General features: G+C 43.6%; 1 long non-coding RNA gene across 7 annotated transcripts in view; it reads right to left on the bottom strand.

The window, feature by feature from the left end:
- Positions 1-124: 124 nt before the first annotated feature.
- The window catches only part of LOC148054993 (uncharacterized), a 121,198-nt gene continuing 99,259 nt past the window's right edge, over positions 125-22,063 (bottom strand). For 4 of the 7 annotated variants that reach the window (XR_015706080.1, XR_015706081.1, XR_015706086.1 and 1 more), the window contains 4 exons: positions 16,646-21,233; positions 14,386-14,501; positions 14,166-14,243; positions 125-1,632 (listed from right to left, as the gene is read on the bottom strand). This is a non-coding gene — a long non-coding RNA (uncharacterized LOC148054993). The remainder of the gene's footprint in view (positions 1,633-14,165; positions 14,244-14,385; positions 14,502-16,645; positions 21,234-22,063) is intronic. The other 3 variants (XR_015706084.1, XR_015706083.1, XR_015706082.1) reach the window with 3 other exon arrangements.

Raw genomic sequence — 22,063 nt, 5'->3', positions numbered from 1 at the left:
CTAAAAGCAAGGGGATACCCTGGGGGAAAGGGGAGAAAAGGGTGATCAAATGAGACAAACACACTTTAAGTAACTGATTTACAAATTCACTATTTACTGGATTCCTTGTGAATAACCAGGTATATTCTTTGCAAGTTCAGACATGATACAAGCACACATGCACAGGAAAACCAAAGTCCAGCAATTATTTTTTGATCCTTTCCACTGTTTGTCCTTTCCGGAGAAGCTGGAATCCAGGTGAGTCTCAGACTTTATCCAGAAATGAGTTCATACACTGAGAGAGGACTCTTCCCAATCCTCAGCTCCTGAATGTCTGATGCTTCACAGCATTTCTTGCATAATTCATCTTAAAAGTGGAGTTAGCAGCAGGGCAGTCAAGTGAGAAGTATATAATGGCCTGTGATCATCAGACACAGCTTCCAGGGAACAGAAGCCATCGGTTCAGCTTCTTGTAGTAGCCAGAGGGAGCTGTTTGGAGACTTCTCTCAGGAGCTGACTTAGCTTATCCTCCTCTTTGCCATATAGGACACCAAAGGGCACCCCTTCTGTCCTGTCCTCCAAAGGTATACAACAGCAAATAGCACCAAGTTTCAGTCAGCATGTTGGCTATTTGACATGAGTAGCCATGGTCTGAGAGTCAGCAGCAAGAAATAAATTCTGCCAGAGCTAATCTACTCCTTGTTTCTCAGAAGCCCAAGCCATCCTTCAACAGTTGCTGCTGGACACTGCTTCGTACTTAAAGGACAGCATCAGAAGCACATACTGCACAAAGCCTATGTTCATCCTTTTATGCCCCCCCCCCCCCCCCACTCCCTAAAGAACATATAATTTATATCCAGTGTACCATCAGCCCACTGTTAAGACACTTCTGTAGGTGGAGCTCTGTGAGCACGACACAGTCAATCATGGATACGAGGGTCAGCAAATAAATGGTTCTCTAAGTGTCAGACGTTTCAGTCCAGGAGATTAGAGATTCATTGACTACAGTGGGGGAAGAGCTGTTAAATAAAAACAATTGCAGTAGTCTCAGCCTTCCACGGTCACTTTGACTACCATGTAAATCAGAGACTCAACTTTCATCTTGAAAAATATCTTTTTTTTAATTGGTTGTAATACCCTCGTATATAAAATACAGTTGCCAGACCATTGGGTGAATGACACAAAAACAAAAGAGAAAGAACACATGACTTGCTCACAGAACTAACGTATTCTTTCATAATTACATCTGGGGGTACACGACAGGGTCCCCTGGCTCATCAGGAATCTTATTCACAACCTGGAAAGTTCCACAGAGGCAGAACGTATACTATTAAGTACAGCAGCCCTGTAAACCAAGAGACAGCTGAATTATTGCTTTGATAACGATGTACTGTGCTTCCTTCGGCAAAACACTTTTTGGTGCCTTTTCCCCTCATATTCCCTCCATCTACCTTTTATAAATCAATCTCTATCTGTTTTGAGCAGGGAAAAGCCTCTTTCCCTGGACTAGGGACACTGCTGTATTAGGCACTGTGCGATTTCAGGGTGAGTCTATAAGTTCTACCTTACATGCAAACAAACAATTACAAACCATAGCATCTTACCCACAGCATTACTTGTCTGGGCAGTCCATGGAGTCAATATGCACCATAACTGTAACACAGGAGTAAAGTTCAGTTTGGGCCCAGAGTAAAAGCAAGAACTAGTGCTGTATCTAAAAGACTGATGCACATCCCTTTCCATTATTTAAAGGGTGAGCTGCATGCTGACATTTTACTTAAAACAGGAGATGTTTAACTGGCAAAGTCAAATTTTCAGACGTTCCTTTGTTAGGCAGTGGAAAAAGTAACCTTGACTATATCAAATATAGAGGCAGTAAATTACAGTTTGTAAATGCATCACATGCACTCGTGGATACATTTAGATCAAAGGAGTATAATAAGATATTCTGAATAATACAATGACATCTTCTGAGTAATATTTGATGCACCTAATTACTGAGAACATGCCTAACAGAGTTTTCCAGTAGCAGTACCAATGCCCTGCAGGTACTCGTCAGCGCAGCCTGTTCCCCTGTATAGGATCTGTAGATTGTCAAGGTGGATTGTGCTTATGAACATCTACAGTCACTGATGCCAGCTAAAAAACTGATGCATCTAGAGGAAAAAGTGTTTGCATGGCACGACAGTTATACTTCGTCCTACTGAAGACCTAAAACAACTCCACTGATGAGAATGGAGCTCTTCCCTGTTTGTACCATTGGCAAATGAGACAATGCTTTGGCCTTGAAATTAGAGCCCACATTAAACCAGAGGTCCCAGACCTCTCCTAGACTCTGCCACACATTTCTCAATGTTGAGGAAAGCTGAAAACAGGCAATCTAGGTCCCCAATTAACTCTATTAAAAGATCTCGGACTCCAGCACTCATTCACCAACTCCAAATCAAAATGAGTCAGCCCCATCACAATCAACCCAAGAATGGCTCCTAGCTGATAATTTAATCTTTTTAACAGATCACTTATAATAGAGCTGGCTTTTCTGAAGCTATGATCTTTTTCTCTATTATTGACTAATATTGAAAAGTCCAGTTGCACATATTCACTTCCTCTAAATACCTAATCACCTTATGCAGAAAATATTATCTGGAGAAACAGCCCAATTAAATGTGCAACTATTTGTAACCTTTTGTGTTACTGTATCAGGCGGTGAGGCAGTAGCAACATCGGAAAATATAGGATCTTTGGGAAATGTAGCATATTATTAGATTTGATGAGATCCATTTTCTTGATGGCTTCTGAAAGATCTTTGTGCTAATTAGCTAAGAATACCACTGAATTATTTAATTATCTCTACTTTTCTGCAATAAAATATGTTGTCATATCACACACACTATCTTGCTGTTGCTGTTCATACTTAATGATGCCTTTATAGTTAGCGATTTCCTTTGTTCTCCCTCTGTAAGTGGTTTTTGGTGGTGCTGGAGAAGTGGGGGGAGAAGGGAGGGAAGGCAAAGGAAAAATATCAGTTCTAAAATAAATTTTTATGTGTGGGAAAATCTTCACACGTGTTTATCTCTAGCTCCAGTTCCCTATGCAATATGCGAAACGTGTTTCAGTGCTACAGCAGATCCATATACTTATTGCTAACGCAACAAGGCATGCTTTCCAGAGGAAGAGGAAAGAAACTATCGCTTAAAAAAATTTTAAATCAGCAAGGAATGTTTTTAACAAGGAAGAGGTAAATTATGATAATTACTCTGACTGGTAGGGTCCTTAAGCATTACTAATTAGCATTTATTGCCTGGATTATTGAAACAATGTGTGTGTTCCCAAGAGTGAAGAAGAACTGGGATGCTCTTTCCTTCTGAGCCCTGGGAAAAAGGCAGGGCAGCAAGAATGCGGTACAGTTGGCAGAGAGGCTCTTCTTCCAAGCATCGCGAGCACCAGCCTTGTGCAGAGCTGCACAGCGACACTGGGAAACGTGTACCTTTTGTAAGCCCACATTCCGAACTTCTTAACTGTACGTCTGCATTCCACCTTACTCACAGAAAAGTGAAGAAAATTAGGACAGCACTAAAGGAAAGCGGCCATTAAAACAGTCAAAATCATTTGACAATTGTTAGAGGTGCAGATTAACATTTACCTTATACTCTGGGTAGTACCGTGCCTTCTATTCTCATTGGGGTTGTGCGCAAACGTACTATGAACAAACATTTCATCACTTTCAAGTACTGAAGTATGGCCAAAGCCTTCAGCACAGAGAAATTAAAGAGTTAACAAAATCAACAACAAAAAAAGATATATTATGCTGTTTTCAACTAGCATTTTGACTGGGTTGATATGACTTTGGCCGTGAAAAGGCTGCAATCAAATTTCAACCTAAGCCGCATCTTAATATCAAGGATTTATAATGTGAAGGAAGTTTTGAATTAGAAATCGATTAGAAATTAATCAGTCATCTAATCAGCACTAGCCACTACATAGTATCTCAACTATAATTTGGTATCTGGCCCAATAAATCCTTAAGTACTTTGGAAATGATTCAGGAGAGAAAGACAGTAAAAGTATTCTCCATTTTTTGAGCTGCAGTACTATGCAACTTCAGGTACTGTTAAAACCCTTGAAATAAAAGAGCAACAATGGAAAACTGCAGAATGCCTTGGACCTTTTTTACCTTTTACTGCCACCAACCCCATGCCTTTCAACTTGGGAAAGCAAGTTCCAACTAAGCTACAACGAGGTCAAAGTCACAGAGCTAAATGCTACAGTTGCTGCTCAGACAAAACTCCTAGATGCCAGAGTTTTGCAAAATTTGCCTTATTTTTTTGAAAAGCGACATCCAAAAAAAAATATGCATCGCTTTGTTTATCTTTCCCCTTTTCATTATTTGCATCGCATATTGCACAGAACACTTGAGAATGCGTTATATTAAATGTCATGATAGCATATCAGATATACTTTTAATTGAAACTAGTCCCAGTCTGGCATTTTTTTTTAGTGCTGAATAAGATCTTCAATCCTTACTAAGCCTGACTTACTTATTCTGTTTGTTAATTAGATTAACACCCAAGATTTATTTTCTCTGCCATATTCCTCTTAAGATAAAAAATTGCTTTTTGTTCACAGCTTCCTTTTATCCCAGTAAAGATGTACAGCTATAGAGACTGATGAAATTATCATTGAAGGAACTCTGTAATGCTAAGACAAGAAAGCCTTATAGCTATATGTATAAAGCAAAAATAAAAGCAAAACGCAATATCCCTTCTTTTGTCTGCAGAAGGTAAAAATGTTGCGGGAGAGGTTCTGGATTGATTTTCATTTGCTTATAAAGAAATTATTCCAACTGGGTATTTATAATGTAATTAAGTTTCAACAACGCTGACATTTCTTCAGATCTCACGCACAAAACCTGGCTGAGAAAGCCCCCTGAACCTGCACGCCCTGTGCACTGAATTATGGAGTTTGTGCTGGTAGGCTGCGGGGGGGGGAGAAAATGTGTTATATTTCGGTTGTTATTCCCTCTTTTTCTCCTTGCAAGAACCTCACCTTTTCCACTAGAAAAGGAGGCTGGGGGAGCCCAGTTTTTGGTCTCCCTCCTTCTTTTAACTCCTGCCAATTGTTTTTCATTTCATTTTAGTTCATTTTACTCGCCGCGCTGCCTTATCCATAAGGCCCTGACTCTTTCCAGCCGCACTATCCCTTTAAAACGACAGCCCCTCTAATTGATGTGTCTGGGCGAGTCTAGACTGGTAGTGATTGAACCAGCTCCCAATTATGTTCTTCGCTGCGCCGGAGCTGAGCGCTGCGCGCCCGGCGGGGCGGGGAGCGGGCCCTGCCCCTGCGGCCCCGGGGCCAGCAGCAGCCGCAGGGCCACCAGCCGCAGGGCCAGCAGCAGCCGCAGGGCCAGCAGCAGCCGCCGCCGCCGCCGCCCCCTCCCCCCCCCCCCGCCCCCGGCCATTGTTTTGCCGCAGCCCCGCGCATCCTCCGCACCGCACCGCGGAGGCAGCGCGGAGACAATAGCGGTTCCGCAGCCCCGCGGTGGGGGGGGGGGGGGCGGGCGGGGGCGGGGCGGGGGGCGGGCGCGGCCGCGCTGGGCTCCGCCGGGGCTCCCCGATGAACACCCCCCCCCCCCCCCCCCCCCAGAAGGGCGCAGCCGGGATGGATGCGGGGGGGATTTCAGAGGGAGAGGTATCACAGCAAGCCCCTCGCAGACAAAAGCGCTCGCCCCTGCCCTTTTCGGGGGGGAAACGGCGATTAAAAGCAGCTTCAGAAGGAAAAAAAATACCACTTTTTGCCTGTCTCTGAGGTGGAGGTAATAGCTGGACAAAGGTGGTTGGGTTCCAGCGTACCGTGTTCTGATTTAGAATGCCAAACAGGTAATAGGAAATAAATTCAACTCGGCATAAGTTTCTCACTTTGAAATTAGAAGACGTTTGGAATAATATACAAATTCAGAAGTAAAAGGCTTCGTTGGCATTTTTTTCATAGAGGTAAAATAGTCAATGAAATTACAGTGTCAATAAAAAGAAGCTAAAAAACCAAGAAATCAAACAAGCAACCTTTTCCAGTTCAATAACTATTAAACAACGAGAACCATCAAACATATCCTACGCTATTAAATACCAAAATGTTACACCATCGATTAATTTTTGGTGCATTGTGTTTTAAGTTAAAGCATTTGCATTCAAATATCAAACAGCAATTCGGTGCCATAACAAGGTACAGTAACTTCATTATAAATTGCCTTGCAGAACAGAGATAAGAAATACAGTTTCAACCATAATTCATTTTACAGCAATGTAAAAATCTAATAAAGAAAAACAGCAGCAGGAAACATTTTTAACATTTCTGATTTGTCATTTACATATAATTTTGACTGGAAAAGCAGGAAAGTTTTCAGTTCTAGAAAAGGACTAAAACAAAACTTCAGCATTTGCTCAGCATTTCTTTTTAGCAGTTTCCAACCATTGGTACATGCAACCATTTTATTCTTTAGTTTATTTTTGACCTAACGATCCATAAGATCCAACCCGTCTCCTGGCTTTTTCACTTTTTTTTCCCCTCTTTTTGTGTGTGTGTGTGTGCGTGTCCATAGAGCACATTTCTAAGATTAATCGTTCAGTTTTAAACTTGGAAGCATGAGGCATGCTGGGATTTCAGCTGAGGTCAAGCACCAATGTACCGAGCTGTTACTGTTACGCTCTCAGGGTACTCTGTGTTGCTCTCAAGAAGGGGGGGAGAAAAAAAAAGAGAGAGAGATGCTATATGCAGTGGCCTGCAGCAAGGCAAATCTCTCTCTCAATATGAAAACACAGGCATGTATATTAATATACCTACATATGTAAATATATATACATATCTAGGGTTTTATTTACCTCCATACATATTCATACGCACGTATCATCCATATGTGTATCTATACACACACCTCAATAGCTATATTTACATGCATCCGTATCGTGTATATCTTATCTACACACGCATATATAATAATCGCTATATGTGTACACACATACACCCCCATATCTGTATCAGCTGTAAAATTATCTCTCGCATATACACACACAGAAAAAAATCCCTCTGTCATACAAACGCTACTTTTAATTTGAGACGAGATTTTTACAGTAAATGGCCCTAACCACCGCCCTACCATTAGCCGATCTACCCTAAGGAGGAGAGATACACTTTTTTCCCTTAAAAGGTCTACTAAACACTATTGTATGCGTGTGTATACGCCTATATATATACACACGCGCGCGCGCACATATACATATATATAGGATATATTTATAAAATAAAATAAAGATGTCAAAGCACAACTCACAGCTCCCAAGAGCCTAACCCGTGGATTTAAAAGCTAAACATCACAAGTTAGGGTCTCAGGGATTGAGAGGGGCGCAACGAACTATTTCTTGCAAAAAACAGGGATCAAAAATAAAAGATAAAAAGGAGAAAGAGGAAAAGCATAGCAGGCAAGTTCAGTTCATGGCTCAAGATTACAAAACAGGACACACAGGTGGAAGGAAAGAGCTTCTCTAAGGACCCTCTGTTGAGAGAATACATTCCATTTTTAATCGTTTATACAAAAATGACAAGGCGCGGCAGGTTCCTTACAGCTTCCAACAAGGTCGCTTGCGACAAACACATGAAAAGTCTCCGCATTTAAATAACGAAGAGGAAGAAAGAAAGGGAAGTTTGGGGCAGTGACGGAATTATTTTCATTGTTTCAACGAAAAGGAATGCAGAAATAAGAGCAGGAATATGCAGGCTCTCCCTCCAGCCGCCTGGCACAAAGCATGCAGCAGCATAAAGGCGCTGCCTCCCCGCCCCCTCCACCAGCCCCGCGGCCGGCAGGGATGGAGAAAAAACCCGAGTTGCGAGAAAATCAGGTAGAAACTCACCATTTGGAAGCGGGGGAGGCTCCGATCTTCAGCGCCAAGAGCAGGGGGGAAAAGCCCGGCGGTGGGGAGGCGGGCGGCCCCCCGGGCGGGCCGGGGCAGGGGCCGGGGCCGGGGCCGGGGCCGGGGCCGGGGCTGGGGCAGTGCCCGGACCAGGCTGGGTGCCCGGCGGGTTTTGACACCCGAGCGAGCGCGGGCGAGCGAGCGAGTGCGAGCGTGCGGTGTGCGCAAGCCGGGGGAGGGAGGCGAGGGTGGGTGTGTGCAGCTGGGCAAGCCGCTTGCATTTTTAAAACATCTTTTTTTTTTTTTTTTTTTTTTTAAGGGAATATATCAAGGAAAAGAAAAGGGGGAAAAGGAAAAGGAACCAAATTCCTCCGCAGCTCCTCGCCTGCCGCCCTCCTCCCTCCGCGCTCCCACCAATGCTGCTGCTGTTGTTGTTGTTATTATTATGATTATTATTATTAAGGGACGGGGGCTGGGGGGTCTGCAAGCTGCGGCCCGCTCCTAACTCCTGCATCAGCTGGGGCGGCTGGAGCCGGGGCCAGCCCGGTGCCGGAGCGAGCCCCGGGCTGTCAGCGGGAGGGAGGGCGCGGGCAGCGCCGCAGCAGCCCCGGTCGCCCTCCCCTGCCAGCCGCCGGCCGGGGTTTCAAAGGAAAACCTGGAGAAAAACCCGCTTCCCCGGGAGAGGAGGTCCCCCAGCACCCTGCTCACACACACACACACTCACAGAGACACACGTACACACACACACACACAAAAGGGACTCCATCCTGCACCGACTCCTCTCCAAGCACCTTGTGCAACCCCAGCCAATGGAAATTTACGCCGGCCATAACCGAGAAGCAGGATTTCGTCCCCAGCTTGCCACCTCCTTCTCCGCTCTTCTCCCCTTCCCTCCCTCCCTTTCCTCCCTCTTTCTCCCCCCACCCCCCAAATAAATAATATGGATCTGCACCCTCCACCCATCTCTGGAACCGCTTTAGGCCCAGCGGCATAAGCGGGGAGAAGCCGAAACGTACCGGAGGGCCCGAGTTTAAAAATGCAAAATATCCGCCGCTCCTCGCCCGGCGCTGCCGAAAGCAGGTCCCCCCCCGGCCCCGGCCCCGGCCCCGCACGGCCCCGCACGGCCGGCCAGCCCGGCCCCGCGCCCCGGCGCTCCCCGCCACCCCACGGCCGGGGGCGGCGGTAACAGGCACCATTACGGAATCATCATCATTCGCTCCCGTCCTTTTCTCACCTCAGGAGTCTGAGCCCATTCACCAAAGTCCTTCCTCGTCCAGGATCTCAAATCTTTTCTTTTTTTTTTTTTCCTCCTTCTGGATCAGCCAGTCCCGACATCATTAAACTATAGTCCTCCTCTTCCTCCTCCTTCCTTCTCCCCCTCTCTGTCTCCCCCTCTCTCTTTTTTTTTTTTTATTTCAAAAAGGGGGAGTGGGGGGGTAGCTGGGGGGGGAGTAGACATAGCTGCATGAAGTGGCTGCCTTTTAGAAAGCACATTTAATCTTTACTGGCTCCCCTAGGCTTCGATGAAGTAGAAGGGAAAGGAGAGGAGAGGGGGAAAGAAAAAATACAGGCAAGGGAGGCTGTTGAGGGACAGCAAGCATCAGGCTCAAATCAACGACCAGATGAAAATGTACTAGACCACACTGCCCCCTCTCTTCCTCTCGCTCTGTCTCCGTCTCTCTCACACACTCTCACTCCTGGAAAGCTTCAGTGTCTGGTTACAGACTCTTTTGGATCCTTCCCCCCCTCCCCACCCTCGCCCTTTGCCAACTATCCTAGAGATTCCTTGCATGCCTACTTAAATCTTTAACAGAATAAGGACTCGGCTCCCCCCGCCGCCAGCCCCGCACACACACAGGCCCCCCAGCCCCAGTCACCCCTCCCCGATAATCTCTTAAGCTCCCGGGAGAAACCCGTCGCCGTGGCCGCGTCCCCGCCGCGGCTGCCCCGTCCCCGTCCCCGCCGCCGGGGACCCGCCAGCCCCGGGACCCTCCCGGGCAGCCGGGCACCCGCTCCCGCCCCACGCCGCCTTCCTAAGGGGATGCAGGGGGTGGAAAGGGAAGGAGGGGGGGAAAGCGGTGGGACTGCAGCCCTCCGCCTAGCATCCCTCTGGCTGGATCTGGATTTTAAAACAATAAAATCCACCGCTGCTATCTCGGTTTCCCCCCGCTCCCCCCCCTCCGCCCCTCCGCCACACTGCAGCCCGCAGCCGCCCGTGGAAATCGCACGCCCCACGTCTGCATTGAGGCAGGCAGACTGCCTGGCTCATGCCCGTGATGACTTTAGAGCTGACAATCTCCTCTCCTCGACCCCCCGCCCCCCCCCACCCCTCTGCTCAATGGCAGCACTGCTGCCTCTCACACCAGACTATATTTGCAATATGTGCTAATTTACCAGCTATATGCCCTTGGATTTTAAAATGAACTCATCAGTCAATGTTTCTAGTACCGATGCTCCCTCTCTCTCCCTCACACACACCCTCCACTGCAGACATGTTACTCATTCTCCAAGCATTTCCTCTCCGAATGTCCGTCAGACACATATACACTTCATTGATCAAACCAAATCCCTTGATAACAATAAATAATAATACAGACAGTTAACATCGGCGGGGAGCGGAGCCGGGGGGGGGGGGGGAGACAAAGATGACGACTAAATCTGCATTGTGCTTTATGAGGCTGATCCCTGCATTTTCCAGCGATGCGCTACACAATGCGGGGCGCAGGTATGCCCCCGAAGACACAGCACACACCTAGCCGTGCGGGGCCTCGCCTGAGACCCCGCGTCTGCCCCAGCAATGGGGCTGGGAGGTGGGGCTCTTAATGCCTAATACCTGACTCCGCACAAGCTTCAAAAGGTGCTTGTGGGAACAGAAGGTGCTACTCGCTGTAAAGGAGAGGCAGCACCTAACGCAAAATACAGAAATAAAGAAGACGGTTTCTTTGTTACGCTGCGCGCTGCACAGGTGCTTAGGGCTTAAAGGTATCTGGGTATCCAAAGCCCCTGATGTGGGATTTTCAGAAACACCTTCTTAGCTCCCACTGAAATCTGTTTCCTTTGTATGGAAGACAGAGAGCACCTATGCAAGAAACCAGGTTAGGAAGACAGTCTACTAGTTATCCCTCTGTTACACATGCCGGGTATTTGAAGGGCTTTAGGGCTTCCGTGGCTTTATTTCCTAGGTTTCTGGGGCTAAAATGGGGGAGGCAGGAGAAGCTGCCTCTTGGGATTTTGGCTAGTTAGACATCTTGTGTGGGTCTGGCAAAGAGAAAGTGACTGCAGTGTAAGTGTTCGGGAAGTTGGGGAGGGTGGGGCTATCTAGAAATCTTTGACTCACTGGGGTAACTCCCTGAACACAGGAATTAAATTATTACTCAAAGCAAGCTACATGTTATGAGCAGCAGCCTTAGAATGAAATTCTGCATGCATACACAGTTTGAAACAACTAAAATAAACATATGGAAATAAATATACAGTACATAATTAAATTATTGGGTGCAATGCAGAAGTCCCTGGGTGACAGAAGAGGTGGGATTACGCAGTGAAGTCAGTCCAGGAATCCACGGATACAAATTTTCTTATTTATACCGACATAATCCTGATTGACATCAGCCTAGATAGGGGAAGAATCAAACCCTGTGTACTGAAGGATCTAATCTTTGGGAAAAGTAGACTGGATTAGAGAGACTGTATCTGCCAACCATCCTTTCACTCCCCTTACAGATTCCCTCACCATCCCAGCAGCGTGCAAGATTTTGCCATCACATGGAACAATTTACATCCATTGTCTTTTTCGCATTCTGTTATCTTCCTTCCCCAAAAACTGTTTGATTTTTTTTTTAAAGTTTTGCTGCAAACACATAATTTCTTTATACAATTTAACCAAGTCTTTGGAGGATACTTATTTCAAGCAGTTAACACCTGACCCCAATTTTTGTGGGTAATTAGTGAGCTAGATAACCACACAAAGTGGGTAATTATTTAGTACCCAAGGGTACTGTACAAGAGGGTAGAGGCTGGCAATGTTAACAAAAGCACATCTCTAATTATTGTATCTATACTGGTGATATTTTAAGAATAGTTACTGCATCTAATGATCCATGATAAATCAGTAAACTATTTTGCTTCCCTTAGCATATATGCGTGGTCTAACCAAGGACAGCGTGTGAGGGCAAAGCAAATTGAGGCCCCAACTTTGGAATAGGCACAGGCTCCAAGAGAAGCGAGAGGCATCCACCTGGAGCAGGTACTAAGACTGGAAGTGACTGCTCCAGAACAGCAGCGGCAGAGCCTAATAGCCATCACTAACAGCTAACAGGTTGGTTGAGATGACTTGAAATGCCATGTAAGGAAGAATCTTGTAGAGCGTGCCTCAGGGTCTACTTCTTGCTTAGGTAACGCGGCCGGGCTGATGGGTCTTTGTATACAACAATAACCCTAATCATGTTTTAACCGAGTTCAGTCTTGCTTACTGAAAATCGCTTTGAAAGCTGTACAAAATCAAGCGTTTTGTGTTTGTGGAAGGTCAGGGCTGAAATGCAAGAGAGTAGCACTGGGGGGACGGAAATCGTATTTGATGAATTTCAATTATCTGTCATCTCCAATATTTACATTGCAAAACCTACATTTCTCCCATGGAAAATATTACATCCTCGGTAGATTTTTTTTTTTTTCCCCACAAATTTAAGACGACAGAAGAGATGGGAACTATTTTGAAATAGAAACTAAATAAGAAAGATTCAACTACCAAAAAAAATGGTTTTGATCATCAGAACCATGTGAAAAGAAGTTCTATGCCGGAAACAGATCCATAATCTTAAACACAGCAGTCGCTATCCACTGACCACTATTTGCAGCATTACACACACTCTTAAGGACATCTTCAAACCAAGACATTACGCTCAATGGAAAAGCACTTTCCTTTTTTAATTGCTTTTATGAATCATCACTAACATCCGGACACTTCATTTACTAGAGTCCAGTAACCTTGTTTTTCAAAGACTCAAATTCCAAAACCTAAGGGCCTCCCGGCTGGTACAAAAAAATAGAGGCGTCATTTTCTTTTGATCATAGCCATGTATTTAACTTAGCTTGCTGCTTTGGGGTCAGTCAAGCCAGGCACTACAGAAGAAAACACAAATGGCAACATCACCTGGCACTGTGACCACCAGGAATTTGAAATCTAAACAGAGAAAGTTTGAGGGGTTCTGGGTTTTTTTTTTAAGTGAAATAAATGCAACTGAAAGAGGCCTGAAAATTGTTCTCATATTTAAAAAGGGGCCAACTCTGCAGTCCATTTAGTCCTGAGCATGCCTGTTCATATTACCAATGTGAACAGGTTAAGAAGGAAAAAAAAAACCAAATGCCAGAACTAAGGATAAGTTCAGAGCAGCTGTGAGGTAGACACTTGTCCACTCTGAACAGCACCAGAAGACTGAAGCTTCTTTCATATGCTACGTGCCATTTAACAATCCAGCAACTTAGTTTGGCTGCTACCATGCTGAGGTGGGTACAAATAAATTGGTATCCCCTTCACTAATCCTCTTAGGGACCTGGTTTGCAGGAAAAGTTCTTGCAGAAATGGAGTGAGAGGAAGCTTGCAGAGAGAAGCTGGAAAACAGAAAGAAAGAATGAATTTAATGATGGACACAGGTTCAAAGGAAGAAGAGACCTTGGTAGGTGCACAGTTATAGCAGAAAGCAGAGTAAAGACAAACTGTTACTATTTTTTCTGAGACCATTTGGAATTAGTGATTCAAAGGAGAAGACACATAGGAGAAGCGATGCTTAGCCATAGAGGGTGCTTTAGGGACTTAAGCATTAACTATAAAATCTTAAGGCCTTTTTGAGACAAGTCAATAACTTCACTCTAGGCAAACTATACAGACATCATTTAGGAAATATCTTTAAAATAACAGTTCTATCTCAGCTATATGGACAGCATATATGATAATATATGAGAATAGTTTACGAATCATTAAAATGTCTTCAGTGGAGAAGAAAATATTTACTAATACAAACAAAGAATTCTTATGATCTGAGGAAAGGTACAAATTCGTAGTGTGGGGCACATCCATGGAAAGCAAAGTTGGGCAAAGGCGTCACGATTTGGGCATTACCAGAACAGCGCTCTATCAAGCGAGGAGCTTGACAACCAAAAGCTACTAATTTGAGCCTCACTGTTTTGTATACCATTGTCCAATTCCACATCAAGTCAGTGATAAAATCATTTCACCTCTTCCTACTTTGCTTCTCCACAATATAGAACCATCACAGCAATGCTTACCATGTTCTTGGAGTGTTTTGAAGTCCTTGGAAGAAAGCTGCTACGTCCAGATTACTTTTGTTATCCTCATTTGATACCCTGTTAGTCAACAGAAAGGACAGAGTGTGGTTGAAGATGATGTAGGCTCCCTTTCACCACCAACAATTCCTTTTGACCTGACTCACCCACCAACTTTCACCTCCAAACCCAACAATGCATATATGTTAGCAAATTATCTCACCCAAGCACTATCCTGACAGCAACACAGCTTAAAAAGGGGTGGTTGTATTTTCTCTTCATCCCCCAATTCTGCTAATACGTTTCTCAAAGATCTTTGAGCTCCAACTATATCAATCCCTGGATAACAGAGAACAATTAAAATAATAAGGTGAGAAAGCCATAAGACAATTCTATCCCAAGCTGAGTAAAGCAAGCAAAAAGCAAAATGAGGCAGTGCTGTTCACCTCCTGGTGATCAGAGCCTGGTGAAAGGGCCTGGAATTCTGCACCATTCGGTGCCCTTACTGAAAACCAAGTTTGGGGAAATGGGAAGAGTTCAACAAAAGGTCAGTGGATGTAACAGAGGGATTTGAAAAGGAAAGGTTACAGAGATGAATTCATCCAATATCAAAGAAAGAGTATGAGAAGTGGGAACGCAGTACCTAGAGTTATGTCCGTTTTGTCTATGGGGAGTTAACAATCTGCCCTTATCCGTGAGTTCTCCTACACATACCGGATTTAACCGAACTCTGAAACTCAAGGTGAAACTCAAATTTATGTGGATGAAGTCACGCAAAAAAGTATTACATCTACTCTTGCATGATTTGCCATTTCCATATCACATAAAGCACCTGAAAACCCTCGTATTTCACATGGTTTTAGGTCCACCAAAAGTTTCAAATAAGACTCGATTCACTTAAAACACGACAAAAGCTCCAAGAACCTCACTAAAATTTCAGATAAATCTAACCTGTTTTGAGCTGGTGACATAATTCTTAAGATCTGAGCCTTCATACTGGAAGGCTGATGAATTTTGAAATATTTCAGTTACTAAGCGATGGAGCTATATTAGTGTGTTAACCTACAAGGTTGCTACAAAAACTTTCTGTCTGGTCAACATTTAATGCTTTTTTAAAATTTACTTGAAATTTCAACAGAATCATTGCATGAAAAAGATGGTGTCCCTCAATCAACTCTCTCTTTTTTTTTTTCTGAAAAAGCCAGTAAAAATAATACATGTTGAGGCTGTTCAATTAGAAAATAAACTGCTGAACCTAGATTCAACTTCAGAAACACGCATAAAGTTAGGGACATTTGGGGAATCTGAACTGGCAGGAAAAGTAGAAAATTAAATTAAAATTAGAAATCCACAAGACTAAGAGTAGAGCTAGAATGAATTATATTTCAATAAGCAAGAAGCGCTAGGGCCACTCTGTAAAAGAGAGACTGTAATTCAGTGATTGGAGGGCAGAGCCTGCTGCCTGCAGTCCACAGATCTATTCCCGTCTCCTCCATGAGTTCACTGTGCACCCTCAGTCCTGCACTCTATTGCCAATTCTCCCCTACATAAAAACAACACAAATAGGTAACATGACTATTGCACTTAAGAAAGGAGTTGTGACTCTGAGCCTTAATTAATGTTTGTAAAGAGCCCTGAGAGATTACGGGGACCTGAAGAACCTCAAAGCACGGTCATCCTTAAATATCCCCCAGACCTTCTGTCAGACCCTTAGCCCTTTTCACCAGCACTAACTTTCTTTTTAAGGAGAGGCTGGAATTATTTAAAAGATAAAACAAACAAAGAAATGTTTTTCAGGTTTTCTAGTACTCCAGCTACAGCCTGCAGTTGACACAATTTGAAAAAAAAAAAAAATTAAACAATACGTGAGGGCATATTTCTCTCAAAAAAAAGTACTTGTCTCAGCCACTGCTTAAAAATTAAACCAAAAGGTAAGACACCAAAATATTTTCTACAGCTGGCCGGTGGGCCCAAGCCACCGATCCCTGCGCAGGGACAGGGCAGAAGCTGGCACAGAACCAGCCCCAGGAATCCCAAATCAGCGGTGATGACAGTGTCGAGAATTCAAAAGACCTGTTCCTATTCCCAGTCCTGCCGCCTGACGTGCTAAGTGGCTTGGGCAAGTCTTTCCATCTCTTTGTGTTTCCTCTTCTGCCTGCCTTATCTATTTAGACTGCAGGCTCCTGGGGACAGGGAGTCTCTTCTCACAGGGTATCTACATGATGCCAAGCCATTTAGGTATTGCTGTCAAAGAAATAACAGGCTTGGGCGCTTTAACACAGGGGAAGTCTGAATGCAAGCCTAGTCACCCTTACCTCTTGTGAAACCAGACACAGAGGTCTTAATATACAGTAACTTGTTCTCAGTTGCTTCGCTGGTGTTGAGAGCGTATTAAAAGTTAGAAAGCCACATATCAAGGGGCATGTGACAGACAGAATGAATGTCAGAATGCGAGGAAGACGCGGCAACCTCTGAGGACTTACGTTTGGCCCATCAGACACTGCTCAGTCTCTGCATGCCAGAAATAGCAGCGGGACGCAAGCGCAGCAGCCAGTCTCCCCACTCCCGGTGCCAGTCCGTACTTCTGCATCACTTAATGTTGCAGTGCAGGCTCTAGTACACCCTAAACTTAAATTTAGTTGTTTTTATAATGCAAAAAGACAGTGTAACATCTTTATGAGATACAAAATGAAGAAAACAATCAGAACAATCTGAATATCAGATCACTTAACTTATGATAATAAATAACATTCTTTAATTAGGATTTTTAAACTGTAATAATAACCTTTTCAAGTTGATTTTGTTTGCATAAAAATAGTATTAGATTATAAATATTGTCAATTTTAACTCCATACAGCTAATGAATGTATATGTCAGCACAGAGGTCGTCCATATGAAACATTTCTTCACAGAGATATACAGTATGCTCACATGCAATTCCAATATGACATGCAACATGACTGCCTCTGAACAATCCACATATAATCAGTTTCTCTGTCTTTACAATACCTCTTATGAGGAACAAGGACCTCTATTTTATAGACAGTGAATAAAAACAAAGAAAAATAAGTGACTCATCCAAGATCTGTAGCAGAATTTCAGGGTCTGCACCAAGGGCTTAATAAAAAAAAAAAAATGTTCCACTATAATGGGAGAGGCTGTGCACAGTCTTTGCCCCATTAATAATAAAACAAGACAGGCCCCATGAGCTGAATACAAACAAGAATCCCTCACAGTGCAGACAATTTTAAAATTACAAAGGTAATTCACCTGGTGTCTCAGAGAAATCTGAACTCATGTTTCCCAGGAACAACTCCTGCCAGTCACGACAGTACACTACTTTTCCCTGGGTGCCTGTGACCACAGAGAACCACGATCCCGACCCTGGAGCACAGAGAAACCCCTCCCAAACCAGCCTATACCTGGGATGATTCGGTAGCAGCACTTAATTCTTATGATTTGACCCGCACAGGTGGCCTCATGCTTCACGCTGGAACGGGCTGTCCACATGGAACCAACTGCAGCAGCAGGTCCCGACTCATTATTTGATCACGTTCCTGCTTAATTGCCAGGTTTAATTACTTGCATGGTAACAACAAAAAGTCAATCTAGCAACAGAAATCCATTCTTTGAACAACAACTGCCTTTTTTCTTAGACGCAAACTATTGCTATATAAGCCATTCCTGATTAATATGGGGCCCTCATGGGAAAGCCGCTGCCTGTCTACTGATTTCATTTCCTACGTCTTCTCTTCTTCAACTGACAATTCAAGTCCCTAAAAAGTAAGGGCAAAAGATCCCTTATTTTATCGTTACAAGATGACAGAATTTTTCCCCTTGCTATTTTCTTTCAGGAAGATATATTAGCACTACATTTGCTCCTTTATGCGGTGGGATTTCTTAAATAAAAACGTATGTTATATACGTATGGACTTGGAACCAGAGCTGCATTAGCCTATTAACTATCCACATTTGCTTCAGACTTGGCCAGCCACCTAGAAAACCTGCCAAGACCTTTCTGGCAGCCTTTTCCCAACAGTTCCAGGAAAACATGGAATATTCAAAGAATTTTAGGGCCTCCCGGCTTCGTTTGTCACCACTCTCCTTGCCCACTTAAAACTAAATCACAGGCAAATTGCTCTAATGCCCTATTAAAGATTTAAAAATGGCTTTCTCCACAGTAGGGTATCTGAGGACAAATCTGCGTTAATATATAATGCAAAGCCTATGTTAATACGTAACGCAATGTGGCATGAGGCAGACCGAGGGCTTTGCAAAGAGTAAGGGAGCTGCTTTACAAACTATAAACTTCCCAAATGAATTCTCTCCTGTTTGGAGTTTTTAAAGCTCCCTCACAGACACCCAGGCAAAGGAGAGATTCATTTTGTCCTCGTTGTTACTCTAGCAAATTATTGTTGAGGTTTCAGGCCTGTGTCATACAAGAAGCAAATAAAAATGTGAACAGTTACATCAGAATTCACCGTCTCTATGGGTCCCGAGGCACTGCTTGAGCGATGCTGTTAAAGATATGCTTGAGTCCCATTGCCTAGAGCTTGTCTGTAAGCTAACTTGCAGACTTCAAGATGACCAAATGACATGATTCTATAACCAAGATTCAGAGCAGGATGCACAGAAACAGCAACTGGAAGCATTTTCTTTTGCAACCTAAACCAGGATGTAACTCCTTTTAAAGCCATGGCAGGAAAAAGAGAAAAATCCTGCTGTCATTTCTGTGAACTCAGTTATTACTAACCAAGAGCCAAAACTGGCCCATCTCACTTGCACAGCTTCCCCCAGTTTTAAAATGCAAGAGAAGCATGCTTTAAATAATCTGAAGAGGCTTTTTTATTACACAGAAAAAGGCTCCCTGTGATTCAGATGTCAAGTAGTCTTTCTTAATTCCTAGCACTGATTTACGGATTAAACATTTAACCCTTGACTTCAATATGGATTGAGAGGTCCTTGTTACCGAGAGCTGACAGAACTGCCCCACTGAGCACCCCCACATCCCTGCACTCATGGCTCCACTGGGCCATTTCTAGGTGCCCCTCAGAACCTCTTGACTCAGTTGTGGTGCAGGACTGACTCACTGCACACAGACCGTCTGTTAGGCTTTCACCTTGCATCCTATTAGTCTAAAAAGTTATCACACACTTCTCTCTGCTCCAGATAACCTTTTCTGGCTCTTCAACTCATTAGTCGCTGATGGTTTGCAATTTGCTACTTCACAGGCATGTGACTAACATATATACAAATATATATATATATAAAATGTTAGACAGCACCAAGACAGAATGTCTTATGAGATCCCCGCCTCTTCTAAAATACACAGCAGTGAGCTGGTGTGCATACCTCCTGAGAGGCTGTATGCACCACGTAATGAGATTGTGAATACGTATTCTGCAATTAAAAATTGCCCCTCTATTGGAATATAAACATCCCAGAACCCCTCGTACTAGCAATTCCACCAGCAGAGTCTGGATATCCTCTTTTATTGAAAAAGGAAAAGACTACAGTTCTTTAATTCTGATGCGAAGTCCCAAGTAGTCACTTCATGAAATACAGCCACCAACACAGGGCCCTTGTGGATTTATTACAGCACCATGGTTACAGATTGCTGACCAGTGACTTCTATCCTAGAACTCTACAAACAGACATGATTCAGCAGTCTAACTACATCATTACTAACATTGTAAGTAGTGGGCACTGATTTTATTTTTCCCACTAAGACCTACACTGTTCAACTTCTCATTCAATAACTATTCTCACATACAAATGAAGGGAAACATGTGACTGAAATATCTTAGGGCCCTTATAAAATAAGTTCTGCTTTCACATTTCAAAAGCTATTCAAAAGGTCGATTTCCAAAATCAACTCAAACCGCAAGATCTGTAGCAAAGAGCAATCGTGTCTTGCCTTCTTCCCTTTCTATTTCCTTCCTGCTTTTCCTTCTCTTCCTCATTCTTTTTTTAAAATCCTGTCCTCCAAACCTAACAACCTCATTTATGAAAGGAAATGGAAAGCCGAGGGGAAGCTGTGGCATCTGACAGACTGCAAACACCACTATTGCAAACCACTCTCTGATGCCACAACTGCCGTTCCTTGTCAGAAGAGATGAGAGGCCACTTCAAACACAAGAAAAACAAACTTCAAAATAAACCCACATCAGTGGCATTAATCCGGGAATGAGTTTGACCCACTGTTTACAACAATTCCTTAAATCTCACTTAAGCCAAGGAATACAAAGGGTCTGCCTACACTCTTCAGGGGACTGACTGCAGCGACCCCAAGTCTAGCACCAACCTGAGCTGCTGCAACCACAAATCTCCAGCCAGTACCACTTGGAAGTGCCAGCTCAGGCCCCCGGGCAGCAGGGCTGTTGCTAGTGCAGCACCACACTCGAGCTCACCACATCCCACAGCAGTCACTGATAGCTTGGGCATATCTGTATGACAGGCTCCTGCATGGTGAAGACCAGCTCTAACCTCATACTGAAAAGTGGCTGTGAAAGCAGATCCAGGTGTAACCCTCCTCACTGTTTCTGAAACTTTTATTACTTCTGGTAATACCAGGGTTCCAAGAAACATATTTAATGAGGAAGGAAAAGGTCACAATAAATGTTTAGATGCAGATCTGCAATCCAACTGACCTGGCTTTTGTACACAGCCCTTCCAATGATATGCTGCCTGGCCTTGGATAAGTCATTCACCTTCCTCTGCTTTCATTTCTGGACAGTGGTCATGCAATCCTTTCCCACTGCACATGGTAACTGTAAAGAACTAGAGGTGGACCATGCCATTGGATAATTATTACTAATACTGTTGTATTGCAGTTATTCAATATGCAAGCCCAAGTGAAGGCCAAACATCTATCAACCCTTCGCTTTTATTTGTCAGTGGCAAACTATGTGCTTAATCCTTTGCAGGAGACAGATATAGACTGGGTCAGAATCCAGACTTCTCTAACATACCTTCTCCGACAGTGACAAGTATTAGCAGCTTTGGACAATCACGAGCTGTGTTTCCCACTGTTTTTTCCCTGGTCTTGAACTGCTGCACTTCATCCTAAACCTTGAAACATTAAGTCTAAACTCAGTTCTGAAGTTATTACAGTGAATTACCATAATTCTACGTATGATTATTAAAAACATAAGTATCTAATCTGTTCTAGACTTGCAAACTTCCCATTAACTTCTAAAAGCAATTAGGTTCATTTTTTAATTGCACACCGGTGGAAAAGAATTGCTTTTTAAAACATTTTCAATTTGTCACCATTTAATTTCACTGCATGTCTCCTTGTATTCACTTTGTGAAACTATGAGAATTTCTCAGTCTACCTCCTCATTCTTTTTTTTTTTTTCTTTTCATTATAACATCAATTTGTTTTTCGTTTCTAATGGGAATGGTTCCAGTATATCAATTTCAGATATCTCCATGCTTGGGACCATTTTTGCTGGCACCTTTTTGAGCCACTCTTCCTCTCCTCAGATTTGGTAGTACAGCTCCTATGCTGCATGCCTTACCGTCTTTGGTCCCAACAATACAGACAGTGCTTATATGAATTTCACACCAGTATTATGCAGGGGTTTATCCACTTCACATTTATAATAGGATCAAGCCCTAAAATGTTCATAAAAGCTTCCATTCGTGGCTTGAGCTTTATATCTGTACTGGATCTAGGAACAACAGGCAACAACGTCTAACTGCTTATCAAGAATTCAATGAGGAGAAAACAAAAGAAAAAAAAAAAATCTGTCATTACCAACCATTTGCCTGACTGGTTATGGCTTTTTTGGACATTGACAGTTGCATGTGTAAAAAATGGCCCATTCACAAAAATACTCTTACACTACAATTGTTAGACATGACATTTACACATCACTGTTAATTATAAATGACTT

Source organism: Nipponia nippon, unplaced genomic scaffold, assembly GCF_047370975.1.
Source record: "Nipponia nippon isolate SJK-2023a ecotype South Korea unplaced genomic scaffold, ASM4737097v1 scaffold_28, whole genome shotgun sequence".
NCBI lineage: Eukaryota > Metazoa > Chordata > Aves > Pelecaniformes > Threskiornithidae > Nipponia > Nipponia nippon.
This window is presented reverse-complemented; position numbering and strand designations above follow the sequence as displayed.